Genomic DNA, 23,318 nt, shown 5'->3' with positions numbered 1-23,318 from the left:
TCAGTAGAAACCTGCAGAGTTAAAGAAAGATGCAGTGAGAATGAAGAGAACAGGAAATAGATTAAAAAAATAAAAGCGTGTGAGTGTCAGTGAGCAGGGCGTGACTGAAGTTTGATTAATAAGACAGAGAGGTGGGGAGGGGGATGCAGAGGCTGCTAGAGACCACACAGTGATGGATCACAGAGTGCTGATAGTGTCTCTGTGTCTCTGGAGCTCAGGTAGGACCTTCACACCTGTGTTACAGCGTGTGTGTGTGTGTGTGTGTGTGTGTGTGTGGTTCAGTAGAAGGCTGATCTCCAGCTGCTTTATCTCTTTTAAACACTCCACTGCTGCTTTCATTATTCTGATGGCTGTTAATGAGGATGGAGGGCTCGTCCACGGCCTGCTGGATGTTTGCCTGTTTGTTTCCTCTCTGGTATCATCATCAGAGCTTTAAGTGGAACAAAATTAGTACCAGTACTCTCTTCTCCCACAATCCCAGAACTAATTTGGGCGGTATGGAGCAAAAATCATTTCTTAGTAGTAATTTAGCTGAATGGCATGACGTGATTTATATTTGAATATTTTTAACCTACAAAGAAATAAGAGAAACAGTCACCTCTGAGTCAGATCCACAAGGATCAAACGTCCCGCTGTGACTTTGTGAGGAAGACACACTATTAAACAATAAAGCTCCTTAAATAAATAAGAAAAATGAAATATTCCCCCACTAGACTCAGCATTGACACGGATGATTTTGTGGTCAGTAAGCCTGTTACTGTTAGTAAATCCAGGATTTTAGTCTTTGCTGTTCTTTAACCAAACTACAGCCCTGATCCTTTCACCAGCAGTCTGATCGGTCATTTAAATACTGATGTTGAATATTATTAGTGCTGATGTCTCTACAGCAGCAGTGTGAACAGGTGTTAGCTGAGGAGGTGCTGCGCTCGCGTGCCGGTTACTGGAGAGAGTTTTTTGTCTCTTATGAAAAGAGACAACATACTGGGTTAAAAGTTTCAGGAGTTTATTATTATAGAAAAATGGCATTAATGGGTTAAAAGTGGCAAAAAAGGGAAAAAATGGGGTAAAGGGGCAAAAGAAGTAGCAAAACAATGCAAACATGGATGAAAAGTGGCACAAAGGGGAGAAATGTTGCAAAATGGGTTAGAAATATAAAAAACATAAATACAGAAAGTGGCAAGAAATTGTCTGAAAATGCTCAAAATGGGGAAAAGAAGAAAAAATAGGTTAAAAAATAGACAAAAAGAGGCGAAAAGCTGAAACAGTAATGTGCAAAAACTGGTTAAAAAAGGGAGAAGAAAGGAAGAAGGATAGCAGTGGCAGAAATGGACAATAAGGGTCAAAAACAGTAAGAAGGCAGAAAAATGGACAAAAAGTGATTAAACGAGCACAAAAATGTAAAAGGAGCTAAAGCAGGCTGGATGTTTCAAACAGTTGTTGCAGTAATGGGCAAACATGGTTAATAATGAACAGAAATTGGATGGAAAAAATGGCAAACAGGATTAAATGTGGCATGAAAGTTAGAAAAAAGTGAGGAAAATGGTCAAAAAGCTGCAAAAATAGACAAACCGTGGAAAAATGGACCGAAAAATGGCCAAAAGATGTTGCATGAATGGAAAGAACAAGGCAAGAAAAGGCAAAAAAAAAAAAAAGTGGTTTGAAAAAAGCGACAGAAATGAGCGAAACAGGCAAACGGGATAAGAGTGGCAAGAAAGTTTATTTTTTTAAAAAAGTGGAAATAAAGAAGAAAAGCAGCAAAAAGAGGCAAAAGGGACAAAAAGTGGCAAAAAATGGCAAAAAGTGGCTTAAGTAGATGTAGAAAAGATGTCGCAGAAATGTGATGAAAGTGGCTTAAAAGGGCAGAAAATTGCAAATTTGGGCAGAAAGTTGTTAAAAATGACAGAAATGGTTGAAATCAGAACAAAATGGGATAAAAGTGACAAAAAATGAGCAAAGAGCAGGAAAAACAGGTAAAGAGTGACAGTAGATGTGACAATAATGGATGGAAAAAGTGGAAAAAGAGGTGAAAGTGGTTAAAAAGTACCACAAATAAATCCTCCCAACATCAGAACCCAATAATAGACCGACACACTTTTCAGCTCTGGGATGAAGGAACTGTTAGCCAGGATGCTAGCACCAATGCTACTGATCAGACACACACATTAATATTATCAGAGAGTCTAGACTGGAGAGGACCCGGTCTCTGGGTTTGTCAGGGGTCCAGCCTATTCTGTGGGTGGGTCTGGGTCTGGTTTGTAGTTTTTCTTATGAAGCTCATAAATGTGTGGATGTAGCGGCTCTGATGACTCTGACCATACATGTTTACATCAGGACAGACTGATTCAGCTGAGGGCCACATGCAGAGAAATGTCAGGATGTGGGGCCGCTTCCTTAAACTCACCTTGAGGATTTTAAAGTCAATAAAACCAATCTGATGTAGGTTTAGATGTGCTTAGAGACTGAATATGATTCCATGACTAGTTTAAAGGCAACCAGCTCATCATTTTACAGACTTTAGGGGGAAAATCAGATTTCAGGGGCCCTGGTCAGTCCTGGAACCCACTGGTGCTGGTGTTTGGTGCCATAAGTCATCAGGGCTTTATAGATCATGATGCCACTATTATTCTTGTAGCCAGTATGATAACTATTGTAGCCAAAGTCACAGGCAGACACTGATGGAAGTTTCTTCTTTATTTAAATAAAACCAGACAACAAAGTCTCTAGAACTTTCCATCAGTGTTTTCTCTGGCTGCTGATGCCGTGCTGCAGTTTCTCTCCCTGCTGCTGACACACAGATCACTCCTGATAACAACAGTCGTCTTCTACACCACTGATAACGCCTGGCTCTTGAGTGATGATTTGTGGCTCTTTTATGTCTTCATTATTCCCCAGAAAACCATAGAAAAGGGAACTTTGACTTCAGAAATTATTCATTTAAAGTCACATTAATCATCATGTTTCCCACAATGATACACCTGGCTTTAACTGTCAACCAGTAGTATTTGTCAGAATATTTCAATTGCCACTTATAATCCAATTTTTCCACTTTAAGTCCACACTGGCCACTTCTTTTTGCACTTTTTACCCCAGTGTTTGCATGTTTTATCCTGGTTTTTGCAAAATTCCCCCCTTTCTTTAATTTTGTGGCCACTTTTCACCCATTTTAGCTGTCTTTTTGTATTAAATGCCCCACCCCCACACATTTTTGCAGTCAACACCGGTCTACACAGTTCTGTGAGATTGGGAACTTTGCTCACTGGTGACACCTTGTGGTGAAAATTGTGTAGTACATCTAAATCTTTGCAAAGTTAACACCAGCCTGAATAAGACCACAGCTTAGATAAATAAATAACAGTGTCTGTTTAGACATGAACTGAAATATTCTACAGCCTTTGTTGATGAAATAAAATGATTGAGTTCCTCCTGTTAATTCAGGTCAACAATGAAAGTAAACATTTGAACTGTGACCTCTCACACTGGCTCAAAAAGTCAGGACATTGGTGTCTGGATTATTCCTTTACTGTATCAATAAATGCCAATAAATCTGTTCACTTTCCTTTTAAATGGCTGTGTGGGTGTGTGGGTTGCACCCATGAACATTTTTCTAAACCTTCTCAGCCAATCGCTGCATTACTTCTGACTCTTGAGCTTCTGGGAACTCCAGGTGATCAATCAGGTGCCTGGTTGTCATCACTGGAGAAAATCTCAATGTGGAAAGATACCAAGATGAGATTCTGCAACCAGTGGCATTCCCAAGATGACGTAGCTGTCCCCCAGCCAGAGTGACCAACGGGACCACACTGGCTGATTTGTGACAAATGCTGGTTGAGGAATGGGATGCCATCCCACAGCAGTGTGTGACCAGGCTGGTGACCAGCATGAGGGGAGGAGCCAGGCTGTTGTGGTGCCACTGAAGCTCCTGTGTGTAAAATGAATACATTGTTAATTTGCTAATGTTTTGTTTCTTCAAGCTTCAATCATTCAATCCACCAAACACCAAACAAGAGTCAGTGGCAGAATCAGCTGTTTGGCATTGGCAGAGAAGATTTGGCACATTTTTCACGGGTGTAGGCCACATACTCAGCTCTGCTGCTCATCCCACAAAGGCATGCTCATTACAAATGTGGCATCATTCAAAAGTGAAATAAACAGATAAGATATCAAATTTCTGTCAAGAAGCGTTACAAAAGAGAAATTGTCCACCAAACACAAATGTTACTTTTTGTGATGTAACTGTGAAGCATGGTGGGGGCAGCATCATGCTGTGGGGGTGTTTTGCAGCAGCAGGGACTGGGAGACTGGTCAGGGTTGAGGGGAAGCTGAATGGAGCAAAAACCTGTTCCACAGTGCTCAACACCTCAGACTGGGCGGATGGTTTATGGTCAGTGTATTTTCTGGCAGATCCATTTCCTGGTAAACCTGACTCACAAAACAGAAGAAACTGTCGTTATTCCGTTGGCTCATTTTTGACCGAAAATGGAAAAAACAGTCACACGATCATTTTGGTCACAAAAATGGAAAAACAAATAAATTCTTTTTAAAAAGTTCAATTCTTTTTTTTCAAAATGACAAAACAACAACAACAAAGCAAAACAAACAAATAAAAAACAACAGAAAAACAAATTTTTTTTTCTGTTTTTTTCCATTTTGGTCAAAAATAAAAAAAAAACAAACAAAGAAAATTGGCTCATTTTTTCTTTTTTTTTCATTTTTGGTCAAAAATCAAAAAATAACTAAAAATAAGTTCTTTTTTTTTCATTTTTTCCCATTTTGGTCAAAAATGAAAAAATAAGACAAAAACAGAAAATTGGCTCATTTTTTCGTTTTTTTCCCATTTTTGGTCATAATTCAAAAAATGAAAAATTGGCTCATATTTTCGTTTTTTTTTTGTTTGTTTTTTTTTTTCATTTCGATCAACAACGAACAAACTGAAAATTGGCTAATTTTTTCGTTTTTGGCCAAAAAGGAAAAACGGAATAACAACAGTTTCTCCTGTTTTTTTGTGTCTGGTTTCAACCAGGAAATGGATCAGGGTACACTGACGTTCAGCATGACAAAGACTCTAAGCACCCAGTCAAGACAACACAGGAGTGGATTAGGAGCAGCTCTGTGGATTTTTAGAGTAGCCCAGTCAGAGCTCCAACTTTAAACATCAAACATCTCTGGAGAAACCTGGAAATAGCTGTAAATCAGTGGTCCCCATTCAACCTGACTGAGCTTCAGAGGATTTGCAAAGAAGGATGTCAGGAAATCCCCAAATCCAGGTGTGCAGAGCTTGTTGTGTCAAATGTGATAAATGCTGCCAAAGGTGATTCAACTAAGTACTGAGTTAAGGGTCTTAATAATTATGTCAATGTGATATTTCAGTTTTTATTTTTATTCTATTTGCAAACATTTCTATAATTCTGTTTCCACAGTTTCATGATGGGGTACTGAGTGTGGAATAATGAGAGAAAAACTGAAATAAATACTGTAGCATCAGGCTGCAACATAACAGGATTGAGATCTGAGTACTTCTGAATATTTCCCTCCCTGTTCTGTTCTCTTCAGAGCTCTGGGCTTCAGACACAAACCTACAGACAGACAGAGGAGGAAGAAAAGAGTCTCATGTCTTCCTTGGTCTGTAACTCTGTCCACTGATGACTGTGTGTCTCTGTTTAGTGGTTCCTGATGATGTCAGGTTGGTGGGCGGAGCCAGCCGCTGCGCTGGGATCCTGGAGAGGAGAGAAAGAGGCGACTGGAGACCAGTAGAAGTCTCTTTAAAAGACTGGAACCTGACGTCTGCAGTGACGGCGTGCAGACAGCTCGACTGTGGTTCTGTGCTTTCACTAGAAATACCAAAGAACACCCATGGTTCTGGATCACCGTATTATTTTAGAAACCTGCAGATCAACTGCTCAGGTTAGTTTGATTTCCTGTTGATGTGGACTTTAGCGCTTCTACAGTGATTTGATTTTAGCCTGTGTCAAAAGTGTTTGGAGTAAATAAGATGGTTTTATCATTATCTAAACACGTAGACTTTATCAGCCTGCAGCTTCAAAACATTCTGAGTTTTGTCCCTAACAGGCTCTGGATGCTTTTCTGCATGTCTGACAACAAGATAAGATCCTTTATATCCTAGAACCACTGTCACATCGCTCTCTTTAAAACCAACAGACTCTACTGAAAAAAGATCTTTGAAAATGTGCATTTCACAAAATTTAACCCCCCAGTCATCTTTGACTCTTGGCCCTCTAATAACTTCCTGTTTTAACAAGGCTAGTCCACTGTTTGGTCAGTGGTCTGCTGTGTTTTTTACTTTACATTTATATGAAATATGCATACAAATCAATGCAACGTTAATATTTGATGTGTTTCACCCATCACTTCCTGGTTCTTTCTTCCTCTTTAGACTCTGTCAGGCTGCAGGATGGGGCTGGTGAGTGTTCAGGCAGACTGGAGCTGAAGTCTGAGCAGGGTTGGTCCTCTGTGAGTGAAGACGACTTTGACCTGCGTGCCGCTCAGGTGGTCTGCAGGGAGATTGGTTGTGGCGCTCCTTCTGACTTGCAGGGGGAGCTCTATGGAGACGTGGATACTCCTGGTCCCACTAAGAAGTACAGGTGTGATGGCACAGAGTCAGCTCTCCTGGACTGTGACAGCTCTGTCAGTAACACCTCAGGGAGAGCTGTGAAACTCACCTGCTCAGGTAGAAGTCATACTTTCACATTCATGGAGTTATCGTTGTGGCTTTATTTAAGAGTGTTTGCATAGGTTTTGAGAGCATTGCTTCTTAGAGGAAAATCCCTTTACCAACCTGCTTTTGTGCTCAAATCATTGGTGCATCTTCACCTGCTTGCTCATTTTTCTGCACTTGTGATCAAAACCACTGTTGCTGTCTCTGCACGCTTGGACCAGAAGTCTGCTTTTGGGTATTTAGATGTTCCAACCAAGAGGAAACAGGTATCAGTAGGCAGCTTTACTATCAGTGTCCCATACAGATGGTAACTTTTCTGCAGACATGAAGTTAAGAATTGAGGCAGTTCTATATTTTTTGTTTCATCTGACCAGTGAATCTTGTTTCTCAGAGTTCAAAACGCTTTAAGGGCTTTTTTGCCAACTCCAAATGAGCTTTCCAGTTTTGGAATCTGCTAAGGGTTTCACCAGCCGTGCGTAAGTTCAAACGTAGCCTAGTTTGAACCTATGCTCTTACTCATGATGGCGTTTGCGCTAAAATTTAAGATGTTGCGCCAGCTGAGATAGTTTCGACGTAGGCTTAAGGCAGCCTACGTGTTTGAAACGTACGTTTTTGAGGTAATGTATTTATTTTTGGCTAAATGACGATGTTGAAAATCACTAAGTTCAACTTGGTTTTATTACCGTGAAGTCGCCCCTGCCCCCCGTCCTGTTTCAGCGAGATAGTGAATAAACTGATGACAAGATGGCCCTTAGTGATACGAAAAGACACGTTACAAACTCAAGAGTACTGTATATAGATGGTAAGCAATCAACATATACTCACAAGTCCAACAATAACAGGGCCAAATCAGCATCAGTCGGACCGTCTGAACCGTTTGGGCCCGGTTAGAAAGTGACAGGACCAATCAGCGAGCTGAAAGCAGTACTTTCAGGTGGAGCCCTAGTCTTGATGTAAGCAAGCAGCAACAAGAGAACATGTTTAGAGCCTAAATCAGAAGTTCAGAAAAGAGCCACAGAGGTTCTGAAGAAGACGACTGCACTGCTTTGAAGAGTGTAGACCTGAATGCAGCGTGTGTTCATGCAGAAAGAGAGGAGACTGAAGCAAAAGACACTGAAAAATGGTTATGTTTAATAAAATTGCACAGCCTTAATTGTTTTCAATAGCGATACCTTGTAGTTCTAGCTTAGAGCTCAAACACTGGAGGAAAATGCCTAAAAGCATCCTAATGGTGAGACATATCCCAATATTACTGCTTTGTTTCGAGGTTTGCCACTTCTTTATGTTTCGTTTCTGCAGAGCCGGCTGACTTCAGGCTGGCTGGAGGAGCCGGTCCATGTGGTGGCACACTGGAGATCAGAAAGAAGGGAGAATGGAGAGCGGTGGATCCCGACAACTGTGACCCGGTTTGGGCAAACCAAGTGTGTGGACTCCTGGACTGTGGTTCTCTGGTCTCAATCACAGAAAAACTGAGGCGAGAATGGGACCTCTCCTGGTTACTCCATTCTCACTGTGCTGAATCTTCACTGAAGGAATGTTTTACTGAGACTAAACTTTCGAAGAACTTCCTTGAGCTAACCTGCTCAGGTAACTCCATTTAAGATACTTGTGATTTGTAATTTCTTCATGTGTTTCACGCCATGATAGATTTAATCAGACTGAAGTCAAACATGAGCGTTAACACTGGATAGATGGTGTGTTGGATGCCACATACATTTATCAAACTACCAGGGAAACCATGATGAAGCAGTCATTCAGTAGTTCATACTCAGGTCTTTTGATAAGAAACGCATGCATAGGCCTTTTGTAGGGTTTTATCAGTAACAGTTAAATCTACGTTGTTTTTGGTGGCAGTGTGTCACCTCTGGGGGGGGCGGCTCCAAGGTAAAATGGGTGGGAAACACTGCGCTAGCCACATTACCTAGCTCAGATGTAGCAGGCAGAGACAGGAACAGGCAGCCATCATGCCACAGGTGCTTTAAATAAGCTCAGCCAATAGACCACAGCAACCCATCCAGGTACTTTGCCCAAATGGTGCCAGGCCCCGCCCCTTTCTGGGGGAAAACGTTCCTTAAAAATGAACGTCAGTTTGGGTCATTAGGGATTTAATAGCTTAAAACCACAGGGTTAAATGAGAGTCAAAATCTAATGGCCAGTGAGAACATATAATATGATATCGCACATTTATGAAAAAATACTGGCATTGTAACAATATGAAACAGAATTTTAGATGTACGTGAGGGTGCGCTCAGGCTCCATCTGTCAAACTGGAACAATATTCCCATCTGTGACTGGAGATTTCATTAACCCACATCACATACCTTGTGTGTTTTGGATCTTGAATGAGGTTAAAAAGTTAGTGAAGTTGTGAAAATTTTGCTAACTGACCGACTACAGCTCCTGCTGTCACAGAGTGATCGCTAGCTTAAGAGGAACCCTGCATGATCAGACAAGTTCATCTTGTTGGATAGACATTTGTGTCTCTCGTATGAATATTGAACTGAACGACTCATCAGATATTTGCCTTTTGAGTAATTTGAGTCAGGAAGCCACCATGTTTTGGTCTGTGCTGGTAAAGTGACGTCAGTGCTGCAGCGCTCCTCTCCGTTCCTGTGCAGTAACCGCTGTGTCAGACTGGGTGTCAGTGTTAGGGCTGCATCTCAGAGACGCTGCACGTCTCACACATGGAGAGTTTGAAGATTTGAGGTTGCCCCATGAGCGGTTCTGGGTCAAACTACCCAAACATGTGGGTTCCATGTTGTTTGTCCATGGGTTCCATGGTGGTTCCTGTGATTGCCCATGTGAACTGCAAGTGTGGATCAGCCAATAAGAGACCCATATAGGCCCCATCTATAGATCCTTGCAACTGTCCATGTTTACTGCATGCAGGATCTCTCTTGGATCTCTAGATTATTGTAGGAAGTATTTACACCCACATCAGTAGAATATGTTTAGCAGATAAAGGAAAAACTTCTACTATGATGAAGCTTTCTGTTTCCACACAGTTCAAAATGGTTCAAACTTCCAGTTTGTGCTTTTCAAAGTAAAATCCTACTTTAGCATTTTTACGGAGAAACCATAGACTGTAGAAAGAATTGGAAAAAATCTGTGCGACGTCAGTCGTCTGCTTACAATACGCGGACTCAAACGGCCCTTGAAGCCAAACCGCGGAGGCTTCCATATTGAAATCGCGGCCTCAACCAAACTTTGGATCAACCCAATAGCCCGCCCACTAAGCGTGACTTCCTGTCAGCTAGCTAGCATGCTGGTTGACAGAAATGTAGGCTCTGCCTGTCGAGCTATCTGTCAATCAAACGAGATGCACCAATCACCGCCAAGTGAGGTTTATTCTAAGTATAATCCAGACGAATGTGGTACAAAAAAACTTCACCCCCCGTACAGTGGGAGCACAATAAGACACCAGCTAATGAGGCACATTTGGTGTTTTGGAGCAGGCTGTAAACAAGTTTAGTCTAGTGTCAAACCCGGCTGTTTAACATGTGTGCAGACAGGACTTCAGGTGTTCCTGCAGCCAGCCTCTAGTGGACACTCCTGGTATTGCAATTTTCACTTCTGCATTGGCTTCATTTTAGGACCACTCCTGGGAACAAAAGAAAGACTAATTTCCAGACAAAAAAAGAGAAAAACAGGTTTAAAAAAATTAATTCATAAAAACTTTTTAAATAAATACATTTTTTTGACTGTAAAAGCAGTAATTGTCCCAAAACCCTGGATAAGAATTTTTAAGATTATAAAGCCCCAAAGTCAAAATCTGACCACTGTTTTCAGTTTGGTTTCTTGTAATTTTTTTTACTTTACACTGTTCTAAAATTAGGATTAAAAAAAATTAAGTTTTGAGTTTCTGATGTCAATTCAAGTCTTTTTAAATTCTGAAATTTTGATTTGTCTCTTGTACATTTCTGACTTTTGAAAGTCTGAAATGTTGTAAATACAACATTAGACTTAAGACTTAATAATCTCAAAAATTTGGATTTTTTTTCCAAACAACTTTTTGACCTTTTTGATTAGAAATCTACAGATTCCTTATATTCTAATCAAATTTATTTCTTTTAATCTTATTTTTTTTAACATCTAATTTTAACAATGCCAGAGCAGACAGAAATGAAATCTTTGGCGCCCCAGAGCAGATGCCTAGAAATGTAATGGCCTAAAGGAACTCTGAATGTCTAACAACAGCATAAAAACCACACTGAAACATCCTCTCTGGGGGATCTAGGAGCCAAATTTACAGAGTAAAATACTGAAACTTCTCTGAGTGGACTGCCTTTAATCTTTCCAGACTCTGTCAGACTGGTGAACGGGACTGACCGGTGTTCAGGCAGACTGGAGATGAAGTCTGACCAGCGGTGGTCTCCAGTGTGTGAAGAGGGCTTTGACCTGCAGGGTGCTCAGCTGGTCTGTGACCTGCTCAACTGTGGGGCGCCTTCAGTCTTCAAGGGGGGAATGTTTGGAGAAGAGGAGGCTGGAGACTCCTGTTCACCTGGTAAAGCTGTTGGGCTCACCTGCTCAGGTAATGAGTTACATTTATTAACAAAATAAAGTTACCATCATGGGTCTGCTCTGGACCTGTCAGCCACCAGAGAAACAATCACATTCATGCCACAGTTTAGAGCTAAAAGTCTCATTCGCAGTCATATCGCTCTCTTTATGAGATGTCTTTGTTGTTAAGTTGCTCTTCAAAATAAAAGTCTTCAATACTGCTTAGAGTTGGAGGCTTTTATTGTGACAGACTTGGCGCATATAGACAGTGTCTTTCCACGATTACTTTACTAAACTTCAGCATCACAACGCTCACAGACATGAGGGATTAAACTGTTTCTGCTTGTAGAGAGAGACAGCCACAGTCTGCTTCTTTTAAGGACTAAAACACAGTGAAATATGGATTAAAACACACCTTCAAAAGGTCAGATGTCTGATACTGCTGCATCTGGTTCACATAAAAACTAGACCAGCAGTCCAGCATTAAATAGGGGTGCAGCTTCCTGGCTCTGTGCCAGAGCAGATACAAAGGCTCAAATCTCTCTGTTATGATGCTTTAAAGAACCATAGGCCACCGTGGCTGATAGACGTGGTAAATTTACCTCACAGTGAACAAAAAAACAGCATTTAACTGACTGTTAACTTTAAGACATCAGCTGACAACAGACTGGACTGAGAAAAACGGCTCTGTGATTTTATATTGTAGCGTCTAAGGGGGCGGGGTTATTCCCCACTGTGGGTTCGTGACATAGCCCACCCACACATTTGCCCCACCCAAATTAAACCCAGCCAGGAAGAGGTGAACATCCAGAATTCAATCACACATACATCAGTGTTTTCTAGGGGTGTGATGAGATTTAAATCTCAAATCTCAAAACGCCACCAGATGTCTCATCGAGGTGAAAGTCCTCTCGCGAGATCAATATTGCCCAGACACCAGGAGCAGCAGCTCTCCCGACAGAAACAATACCTTACTAGAAGTTATAAAAGATCACAAAAATGCCCAGGACACTTTAAAATCGTTGGTCTGCCAACTAATGAAGGAACAGTCTCACCTGGTCTTGTGAGATAATTTGGATTTGTTTCACACATCCATCTGGGAAAGCTTCAATCGGAAACGTTTGGGAAAAGGCAGAATGTGATTGGATGAACGTTCTGTCTGTCACATCTCTACGGGCCGATCAGAGAAACAAAACACACGATGTAGCTGCTATCGAGCTGCGCATGCAGCTACTGAGGAATAACGCGAAACATGGCGACTGTAGACATGTTAGTACTCAACTTCTGTCATTTTTGAATAGAAAACAATTCACTGCTGTTCTTTGTTCTTCTTTTAATGAAGAAATGTCAAGTTCTGATAAAACTGGCGCTTTAGCAGCATCCACGCTAAGCTCTTCCGCCATAATCGCACCGGCCTCTTGTTGCTGTCTGTTTATCGTCACGACTCTGCCTCACCTGAAAGTCCTGCCCCTCGTCGCTGATTGGTCCTGTCACTTTCTAACCGGGCCCAAACGGTTCAGACGGGAGCTTTGCAAGATGGATTCACCAGTGAGAAACACGGAAACAGGCGTATCCATCTACTTTGCAAGGTTAGTTTCGACTGTCATCTGCCATCTTCCTCAGTCTTCTACTGTGACGTGTCTTTATATGTTGATCTTCCCAGGGGTGGTTGACCACGCCTGGGAAAAACAGCATATAAGGACACGTCACAGCAGTCAGCTGACGCTTCTGAGGAAGACTGCAGATGACAGTTGAAACATCCATCCGTCCATTTTCTATACCGTTTATCTCGTTCGGGGTCGCGGGGGGCTGGAGCCTATCCCAGCTGTTATTGGGCGAGAGGCGGGGTACACCCTGGACTGGTCACAGTCAAAACATGTCATGGAGAAGAGGTGAATGTAGACCTGCTTTTCCTGTCTTAACTATCTCCTTGTCTTTGTTCAGACCCTGAAGTCCGGTTGGTGGGAGGACCCAGCAAATGCTCGGGTAAATTAGAGCTGAAATACCGTCTGCATTGGAGACCAGTGGATGTAGAAGACCGTTCCTCAAACCTAAAGATTACAGATCAGCTTTGTAGAAGACTCGATTGTGGCTCTGCTCTTTCAACCAGACTGGTAAAGGAGTCCTCGGACAGACCTGGTTGGTGGATGGACTCTGACTGTGTACAGTTTAAACCTGCTCTAGAGGAATGTGTGAAACCGTGGGACTCACTGACCATGTTTAGCCTGGAAATCACCTGCTCAGGTATGATGATCCAAATCAACATAGGTAATGATTATTGTTATTTTGTTTCACATACTAACTACTGCACTTTCTAAGTTATTAAGGTGTAGCTCTCGTTTAGATTTTGATAAAGTTTTCTCTCTCTCCTGAAATCTCCACAGACTCTGTCAGACTGGTGAGAGGGACTGATCTGTGTTCAGGCAGACTGGAGGTGAGGTCTGACCAGATTTGGTCCCCAGTGTGTGAAGAGGACTTGGACCTGCAGGGTGCTCAGGTGGTCTGTAGAGAGATCGGCTGTGGGGCTCCTTCAGACTTCAAGGGGGGAATGTTTGGAGAAGTGGAGGCTCCATTCTGGAGTAAGAAGTTCCAGTGTGAAGGCCACGAGTCTGCTCTCCTGGACTGTCCAGACTCAGGGCTGACTGGAAACACCTGTCCACCTGGTAGAGCTGTTGGCCTCACCTGCTCAGGTAAAGATGTACCATCGCTTTAGTTACATTTGTTTACAGAATAAAGCTGCCAATCACTGAAATAAATAATTGAAAGCACATTTTAAGCAGAAGCAACTGACTTACATACATGGCCATTAAATAATATAAAGAAGTAGGGCTGCTAGCAGCACTGAAGGGTCCTCACAACAGGCCAGCACAGGCTTTTTTTTCCAGAGAAAAGGCGTGGAGGAAAGCTCTGTATGAGTGGTTTTTGGGGCTTTTCTCTGCCAGGGCCACTGGGCTGCATTTGCCTGTTGCTGTTCCTCGCAGCTGTAACGTTATGTGAACCTCGGTGGTGTTGTTGTTGTTGACGTCGTCACTCACGCTTCCTCCATGCGGATGAGTTACGCTGCTTGGCGCTGCTCCTTGTGCCCCCTAGCTGCCGTAGCTAACTCTCCTAGCATGAATGTTTACTCCAGTGTGGCTGTTGACTTCGGTGCTTATGTTTCCAGTAGAAGTGAAGCTGTATGGCGCTGCTTCCTGCTCGCTCCCGTCCGTGTTGTCACTTGTCCTCGGTACTTTTGTATTTTTTTGTAAATAATTCCGGATGTCCATGTTCAGTTCACTGCGCACTAGTGACGGTGAATGCCATGAACGTACGACTCGGTATGGCTCAGTGACCCGCCCCCCTCTATTTGTAATTGGCTAGCACGTTGCCTTCGTTTGTGGTTGGATTGGTTGAACTGTAGGATCAACAAATCAAGATAGGAATAAAAGACGATGGCTACTCCGATGAAAAAAAACAAAACCCAAATATGGACAGCTGCAAGTCCCAGGGCGGGCACGGCTGACTCCATGGGAGGGCACGGCCCCCCAAATGCCCGCCCAAGCTGCTGGGTCTGGTGTTAGCAAATCTGTGTATTGTACACACACATGTGTCCTCCTTTGCATGTCCTTACGTTAAAGGCACAGTGCACTGTGTTTATGACCCCTCAACAGAAGGGGGCGGAGTGACAAAGGTGGATGCTGATATATGGAAGTGATAAGGGACGGACTATTAATCATGTAAAATAACAAAAGATTACACATTTTATTTTCAAGGTGCTGCTGGTGTCTTACAGTAGGGGGCGCTACAGCTAAACCATTAAATGAACATCTAAATGTGGAGGGCGCATGCCCCGATCATAAACATGAAATCTGAATGAGATCGGATGTTTCATATGAGGGTTACACCCACTTCCTGTCTAATGGTGAAGGGTCAATATGGCGGCCATGGGCACTGGAGCATCTGTTAATAAAACATGTCCATGTTGGGACGGATATTGAGGACCTTAGATTAAAATCAGTGCATGATAGGCTTGACACACTAAGAGGAATACAGTAATGACCCATTTGAGCCACTTCCTGTTGGCAGTAGAGGGCATGTGCAGTATGATACTGTTGCCTTGCCGTGAACTTTGAAAGACCAGAGAATGATGTCCCCTAAAGTTACTTCAGTTTTTAGTGAAAAATATTCAAAGAAGAGGCATTGTTTTGAAATTGTGGTGAAGCTGGTGGACTTCCTGTTGGGATTTTGACATGGGTCAAAGAGGCTTTTCTGGAGGTCTAATGATGACCTATATGCACACCAAAATTCATAAGACCGGGCTAATTTTTTTATTTATTTATTTATTTATTTTGTGGCAACATAAACAAAATCAGTGGAGATATCACCCTTTTTCTTCACTTCCTGTTTCCAGTAGTGGGCGCTGTGGAGATATTTTTGTACGTAGGCATGTTGAGAGAATGTTGAAGAACATAGGAGGAAGTTTTTTAAAAAGTTAAAACAGGTGAAAGTCATTTGGCACCATAAAAAAATGCCTTATTGTGAAATTCAGGTGAAGCAGGTGGACTTCCTGTTGGGATTTGGAAATGGGCTTAAGAGGCTTTTTTGTAGTTATGATGATGACCTATATGCACACCAAAATTCATAAGCCTCAGTTGAACAGTGCGCTGGGGCTGATTTTAATTTTTTTTCTTTTTTTTTGACAGTACATAAAAAACACATCAAAAATTAGTGGAGCGAATGTTCAACTGACAGAAGGGGGCGCTGTGACAAAGTAATGATATTGTTGCATGTTTGTAATCAGGACAAAAGTGTGATTATCTTTGAGAAGTTTGGTGATGATTGAAATTAACACTAAAAAGTTATAAAGCAATACTGGTGTAATTTCATAGCTCAAAATAGACAAAAACAAAGTTTAAGTTTGGGTTCCGATAACGGCCCTCCAATAACCCTACCCCCCAATCCCATGGTGAAAACTCACCGTTTGCACAACTTTGGGCCTCAAGGTTGTCTAATTTGAGTAAAAAAAATTCTGGAGTCAATCAGATGAAACGCCTAAGACAAGTTTGTTCAAATGTGCTTAGTGTTCGTCAGTGGAAAAGGCCAAAAAATGCCAAATTTTGCCCTTTTGCTGTTTTTAGTTCAATTCCTGTACGATTTAGAGCCATTTTAGGCTAATTCAAGGAACTGAGCCAACAATTCTAAAAATATTTAAAATGAATATCTTCTGGAAAATGTGAGCTACATTAATTTAAAACAGCCAAAATGGCTTAAAAATATAGAACTGCATGGCACAAAATGTCCCTAGGCTGTCTTTAAGGTTAAAGATTTCATGTCTGTGTATCATTAGACTTAATGGGAATATTTTAAGCTGAGAAGAGAACAGGGCTGAGGTTTGTCAGACTTACTGTAGATTTGCTGAAAAGGAAGTGAAGTAGTCCCCCTTTGTCTTGTCTTAACTATCTCCTTGTCTTTGTTCAGACCCTGATGAAGTCCGGTTGGTGGGAGGACCCAGCAAATGCTCGGGTAAATTAGAGCTGAAACACCACGGAGAGTGGAAACCAGTGGATCGTTTGGGACTTTCTCTTGATCCGTTGTTTCCAGCTGAGATCTGTCGGAGACTCGATTGTGGCTCTGCTCTTTCAACCAGACAGATCAAGGAATCCTCGGACAGACCGGTGTGGTGGATCAACCCTGACTGTCTGCAGTTTACATCTACATTTAAGGAATGTGTGAAGACATGGGATGAGCCCAGTGTTTATGGCCTGGAAATCACATGTTCAGGTATCCAATCCAGTCTACTTTATCTACATATCACAGTTTAAAAACATTAGAGTTTACTAAGGCGCTTCACAGTAAAAACAGAAATAGAACACAAAACAGAGCACAAAAACAAACATAAGGAGGAAGATATAAAAGCAAATAAGATCACCATAAAATCAACACAAGGAATAAAAAGCATAAACAAACAAAAGCAATGAAAACACAAGGATTAGGAAAATAAAAGACATAAGAGGACAGAGATCACACAACTCCTGTGCTGAATTAAAAGAGTAACAAAAATATGTGCACCTAGTAGGGGTGGGACAAAAAATCGATACACTGAAATGTCGCGATACTTCCTGGCGTGATACTGTATCGGTATTTTATGAATTAGCTAATTATTCATTTTGTTGGTGCGGTAGTTTGTGGTGTAATTTCATCCCCTGACCGCTAGCGGCAGGCATCGCCAGCTGGCAGTAGACTCTCGCCTCTTGCCTCTCAGAGGTTTCATCACAGCTTGTGTTAAAATAATGCCTGAAGCAGCGCTGCTGTTTGTGATTTGTTGGACATCAGGACCAATGGTGTCACGCCTCTTTAAAAACATGAGGTGGGATATCATCAGTGGGACAGCAGGCCGGTTTAAGCTGACCAACAGTTTTGTTAAGAGTGGACAGGGACTCAGGCTCAAAGTCCTCCAAGACAGCAGAGCAGGGCTAAGCACCAGGATGGTCACATGATATTTTTAACCTTTTCAACACCAAAGCAAAGAAACTGTTCACAGACCTCAGGTGAAGCTAAAAGAGTGTTAGACAGGGAAATTTAAAATCAAATCAACTGTTTAAATAATTTATTCTGATAAAGTTCTCTCTCTCTCCTGAAATATCCTCAGACTCTGTCAGACTGGTGAGAGGGACTGATCTGTGTTCAGGCAGACTGGAGGTGAGGTCTGACCAGATTTGGTCCCCAGTGTGTGAAGAGGACTTGGACCAGCAGGGTGCTCAGGTGGTCTGTAGAGAGATCGGCTGTGGAGCTCCTTCAGCCTTCAAGGGGGGAATGTTTGGAGAAGTGGAGGCTCCATTCTGGAGTAAGAAGTTCCAGTGTGAAGGCCACGAGTCTGCTCTCCTGGACTGTCCAGACTCAGGGCTGACTGGAAACACCTGTCCACCTGGTAGAGCTGTTGGCCTCACCTGCTCAGGTAAAGATGTACCGTTGATTCAGATACATTCATTTACAATAAAATCTAACTTTCTGATGATAGAATCATTCCAAACAGCAGTTGATTTTTGACATTTGTTTTTATGTGGAATTAGAATGACTAGCTATCAGCATTACAGTGTCTGGATCATTAAACTGAATGGAATTTAGAGCTGAGGTTGGAGCTCTGAAGATTTGCCTGGATAGATGCTCAGACCCCCTTTGTCTTGTCTTAACTATCTCCTTGTCTTTGTTCAGATCCTGGATTTGTCCGGTTGGAGGGGGGACCCAGCAAATGCTCGGGTAAATTAGAGCTGAAATATGATGCAGAGTGGAAACCAGTGGATTGTTGGGACCGTTCCTGGACTCAAAAGGATTCAGCTGAGATTTGCAGAAGACTGGATTGTGGCTCTGCTGTTTCAACAAGAAGGATTATGGAATCCTCCAGCAGATCCGTGTGGTGGATCATCATTGACTGTGCTCAGTTTAGATCTTCATTTAAGGAATGTGTAAAAAGACGGGACGCATCCAGTGAGTTTAGCCTGGAAATCACCTGTTCAGGTATTTTACATCATGCAAGCTATAATGAACATAAGACGCCTCATTCAGCCAGCTAAGAGTCAGCTTGATCCTAAAACACTCAAACACACTTTAGAAAAATATTCTCACATTCACCAAAGTTTTAGTAGCTTTGATTTGTTTTCAGCACAGAACAAAACTTAAAACTCAGGCATCACTTGAATTTACTACACTTTAAAGCCCTTAAGGACAAAAATGTCCACTTCCAAAAAAATGCTTTAAAAACTTAACAGGTTAATATTTTTTTTTTGCTTGTTTTTCATAAATCTCTTAAACAACTTCAGCTGCGCTCAAAACTACTAAACATTCAATCATTTTGTGGATTTTTACCCTTTCAATGCCAGTTTGATTACTTAAAGTCAATGTTGTTTTTTTATGAAAAAAAAAGCAAAAAAAAAAAAAAAAAAAAAGTGATATCTTCCTCAAACCAGATGTTGGATGGCTGGGGCATTATTTCTAAATCCAGCTTGGATATGTCAATGATTAGCCAAAATATTGAATATCAATTTTTGTGTAACATTCAATTTAAAATTTTCTACCCTTTAGAGTCATTAAGGACAAAAACGTTTACTTTCAAAAATGTTTAAAAAAAAACAAAAAAAAAAAAAACGTGTACATTCATATTTTTTTCTGCTTTTTTGGTCAAATCTTTTGATCGACTTCAGTTCTGATCAAAATAATTAAATATTTAATAATTTTTAGGATTTTAACCCTTTCAATGCCAGTCTGTGTGTTTTTTTCACTCCTGGGTATGTCAAACATTAGCCAAAACATTGACTTTGATGCATTATTAGTTTTTTGTGTAGCATCTGATTTCAAATTTACTACCCTCTCGAGTCACTTTTGGACAAAAACGTCCCATTGACTCCTATTCAAACCACATTTTTTTATCTCATAGCCATTGCATGATATAATCATGCATTATGTTATGTTATGGTTTCATTTTTGGGAAAAATAGTCAAATTTGTCATTTTCTTTCGTCATCATCTATAAAATCATCCATTTCCACATTGTAAGCCTGTGCATTAAAAGCCTGTCATTTCATTAGTTTTTGTTCCTGTTATTGAGCTTATTAGGCTACTTTAAGACAGTGTTTCTGTGTGTGTCTGCATGTGTGTAATATTAATATTATATTTTCATATGATGTATTTATTATATTTTTGTTTGTTTATTATTATTTAATTTAATTTATTTATTTATTGCAGACAGGGAGAAATGTAGAATTTCATCCCTGGCTGAACTTCTGACTCTATCAGCATGTGAACCTGAGGCTGGCTGCATTGTTTACATCCTGCTCTGCAGGGATTGGCTGCTTCTTGGTTCCCACACTTTTCTATGATGCAGACATGGTTTTAAAGGTTAAGGAATGGAAAGACACCATTTTCAAAACTTGGCTTCTAACCCTCTAAATCTCTATAACCCTGGAAGTAGCATTTTGCACCATATAATGTAACCTGTTGGAAATACCATGTAATATCTCTGCAGACCAATCCTATTAGAAATGAGTGAATCAATGAAAAACACTAAAAACTACAACTTTAATCAAATTCATGTTTTTTTATAACATGGCTATGAGATCTAAAAATATTGTTTTCTTGGTTTTCATCCACACATTTTTTTTCAACACAGTGTCTGTTCTGGCAACACACACACACTCACACACTAATTTCTCAATACGTATACACACCACACTCATACATAGAAAATGCCCAAAATAGTTGTAGTTGAAATAATTCACTCCACTGTCCCACAGTCACTGTTAGATCCTATCAGTTCAAATATGGTAGTTATCTCCCACAATGCCTCTCTGCAAACATGGAGAAATGGCGTTATCTGGTGGCGATATTAGTGTGTGCAAAAAGACAGGGTTTCATATTTCTGTACTGGCAGTAGAATAAAAATAAATGGTTTGAATGATAGACAATGGGGCCTAAAAGGGGTTCCAGGGGAAAGACTGTCAGTTTTTTTTTTGTCTACATCTTGGAAAATTCTCTCTTAAACACAGTGTGGATGCTGAAATTCCAAAATTCATTAAAAAACAAACATCTTTGTCAGATATCCTCTTCTCAGCATGATTACTGCCAAAATGAGAGCAAACGATACAACTGAAAGGACCTAAACGTGTTATAGTACGGTCTAAGGGTAAAGGATGCTTTCATGTTAGCCACAGTTAAGTCATTTATGTACGCAGCTCTGATTTATGTGAACCTATTTAGATTTTTGGCACCTCCATTATTGCTCATCTGATCTTGTGGGTTTTTTCGACATGAACACCAAAGACACAGCTTCAGTGCCAGTGTCCTTTCTTTTCAATTCTCCGTGTCTTTCACTGCTATACTGGCTGCTTTTCTCAACCTATTACCATCCTCCTCCAGCTGAGCTAGTGACAGGATTACCTGTGAAAAGAACAGACTGATTTTAGATTCTGATAAAGTTCTCTCTCTCTCCTGAAATATCCTCAGACTCTGTCAGACTGGTGAGAGGGACTGATCTGTGTTCAGGCAGACTGGAGGTGAGGTCTGACCAGATTTGGTCCCCAGTGTGTGAAGAAGACTTGGACCAGCAGGGTGCTCAGGTGGTCTGTAGAGAGATCGGCTGTGGGTCTCCTTCAGTCTTCAAGGGGGGAATGTTTGGAGAAGTGGAGGCTCCATTCTGGAGTAAGAAGTTCCAGTGTGAAGGCCTCGAGTCTGCTCTCCTGGACTGTCCAGACTCAGGGCTGACTGGAAACACCTGTCCACCTGGTAGAGCTGTTGGCCTCACCTGCTCAGGTAAAGATGTACCGTTGCTTCAGTTACATTCATTTACAAAACAAAGCTGCCACTGAAAAATAGTGTTGGAAAAGCCCATTTTAAACACCAGCTGACAAAGGCACACCTAAATTAAAGGGAAAAAATCACATGACTTCCTGTTGTACGGACTGATGTTTACATTAGGCCGTCATAATCCGCCATAATTGCCATAATTCGGCCTCTTGTTGCTGCTTGTACGTCACGACTCCACCGCACCCAAAAGTACTGCCCCTCATCACTGATTGGTCCTGTCACCTTCTAACCGCGCCCAAACGGTTCAGACGGGAGCTTTGCAAGATGGATTCGCCAGGGAGAAACAAGGAAACGGGCGTATCCATCTGCTTCGCAAGGTTAATTTGTGATAACTTAGAGGCAGACTTTGGCACGAAGACGAATTCAGGAGTATACTCAAAAGTTTTTTGTCTTATCAGCGTTTCATCCACACAGAAAAAGTGTTTTTGGAGGCTGTAATCACTACCTTTGGCATCTGGGTTCCGGAGTAAATATATCTGTAAACGCTTACCATTTCGTCTCCGTGTGGACAGCCAACCACATCTTTCTTGAAATGATTACATCACACATACACGAAACAAACCAAAACAACAATGGCAGCTTACAGGGTCATGTTTGTGCTGCAGAAGCTGCTGAGCTTATCGTGGCTTTAACAGCAAAATCTGATGCTGCTTTTCCAGAACAGCATACACCAGATGTTCTTAAATCCAACGAGGAGAACAACCAGAAGGGCAACTAGGAGTTTTCTGTGATCTTTTTCTCTCTTTTGGTGCATTTCCACGGCAGCGTTACAGCACCACTAACAGGCTTTGCATATATACTACAGCGTTTTCCTTTGTTATCAGTGGTTCCATGCTAACGTAGACATTTCCTGAAACGATCCCGTGTTCACGGAAAACTAATAATTAAACTAAAATTTTTGTCTCTGTGTGGTCAAGGCCTTAGAGCATTTGTTTTTCTGTGGCATTAGAGCTAGAAGTCATCAGAATTACAGTGTTAAAGATTCTGTGTGAGTGGGTCACCTGAATTAATGGGAAAATTTTAAGCTGACCAGAACGGGGCTGAGGTCTGACTTTCGTGGGACTCTAAACTTACTCTAGATTTCCTGGAGAACAGGTGAAGGTAGACCTTCTTTGTCTTGTCTTAACTTTCTTAACTGTCTTAACTCTCCCTGTCTTTGTTCAGACCCTGATGAAGAAGTCCGGTTGTTGGGAGGACCCAGCAACTGCTCTGGTAAATTAGAGCTGAAATACCGTGGACAGTGGAGAGCAGTGCAACTAGGGAAGCCTCCCTGGGACCTAAAGGATTCAGCTGTGATTTGTCGGAGACTCCATTGTGGCTCTGCTCTTTCAACCAGAGAGATAAAGGAATCCTCTCGAAGACCTGTGTGGTGGATCAACCCTGACTGTGTACAGTTTAAATCTACACTGGAGGAATGTGTGACAAGACAAGATCCGTCCAGCGACATTAGCCTGGAAATCACCTGCTCAGGTATCACTATCAAACCTTCTGCTCCTTCGTCATAATGTGCATTCACAGCTTATTTTGCTATACTTTATTACACCACTAATAATCTTAGCTGGCCTTTTTTCATTAAACACAACCCAAGTGCTGCCTAAGCGGACTGCTAAACTGCAGGGGAGACGGTACTAATACAGCCCAACAACCTCAGGGCTCATGGCTAATGTACCTTCTCAAGCTCTGTCCCATGAGCAGGTGCAAATACGGCTAATTCTCCCTGAGTACTATTATTCCTGAGCTTCTTCAAAAGCTGTCTGAGGTCCAGACTAGAAACTTCACAGAAAGGAAGAACTCTGAGAAACCTGGAAAGA

Source organism: Cheilinus undulatus, linkage group 14, assembly GCF_018320785.1.
Source record: "Cheilinus undulatus linkage group 14, ASM1832078v1, whole genome shotgun sequence".
NCBI classification, from domain to species: Eukaryota; Metazoa; Chordata; class Actinopteri; order Labriformes; family Labridae; genus Cheilinus; species Cheilinus undulatus.
This window is presented reverse-complemented; position numbering follows the sequence as displayed.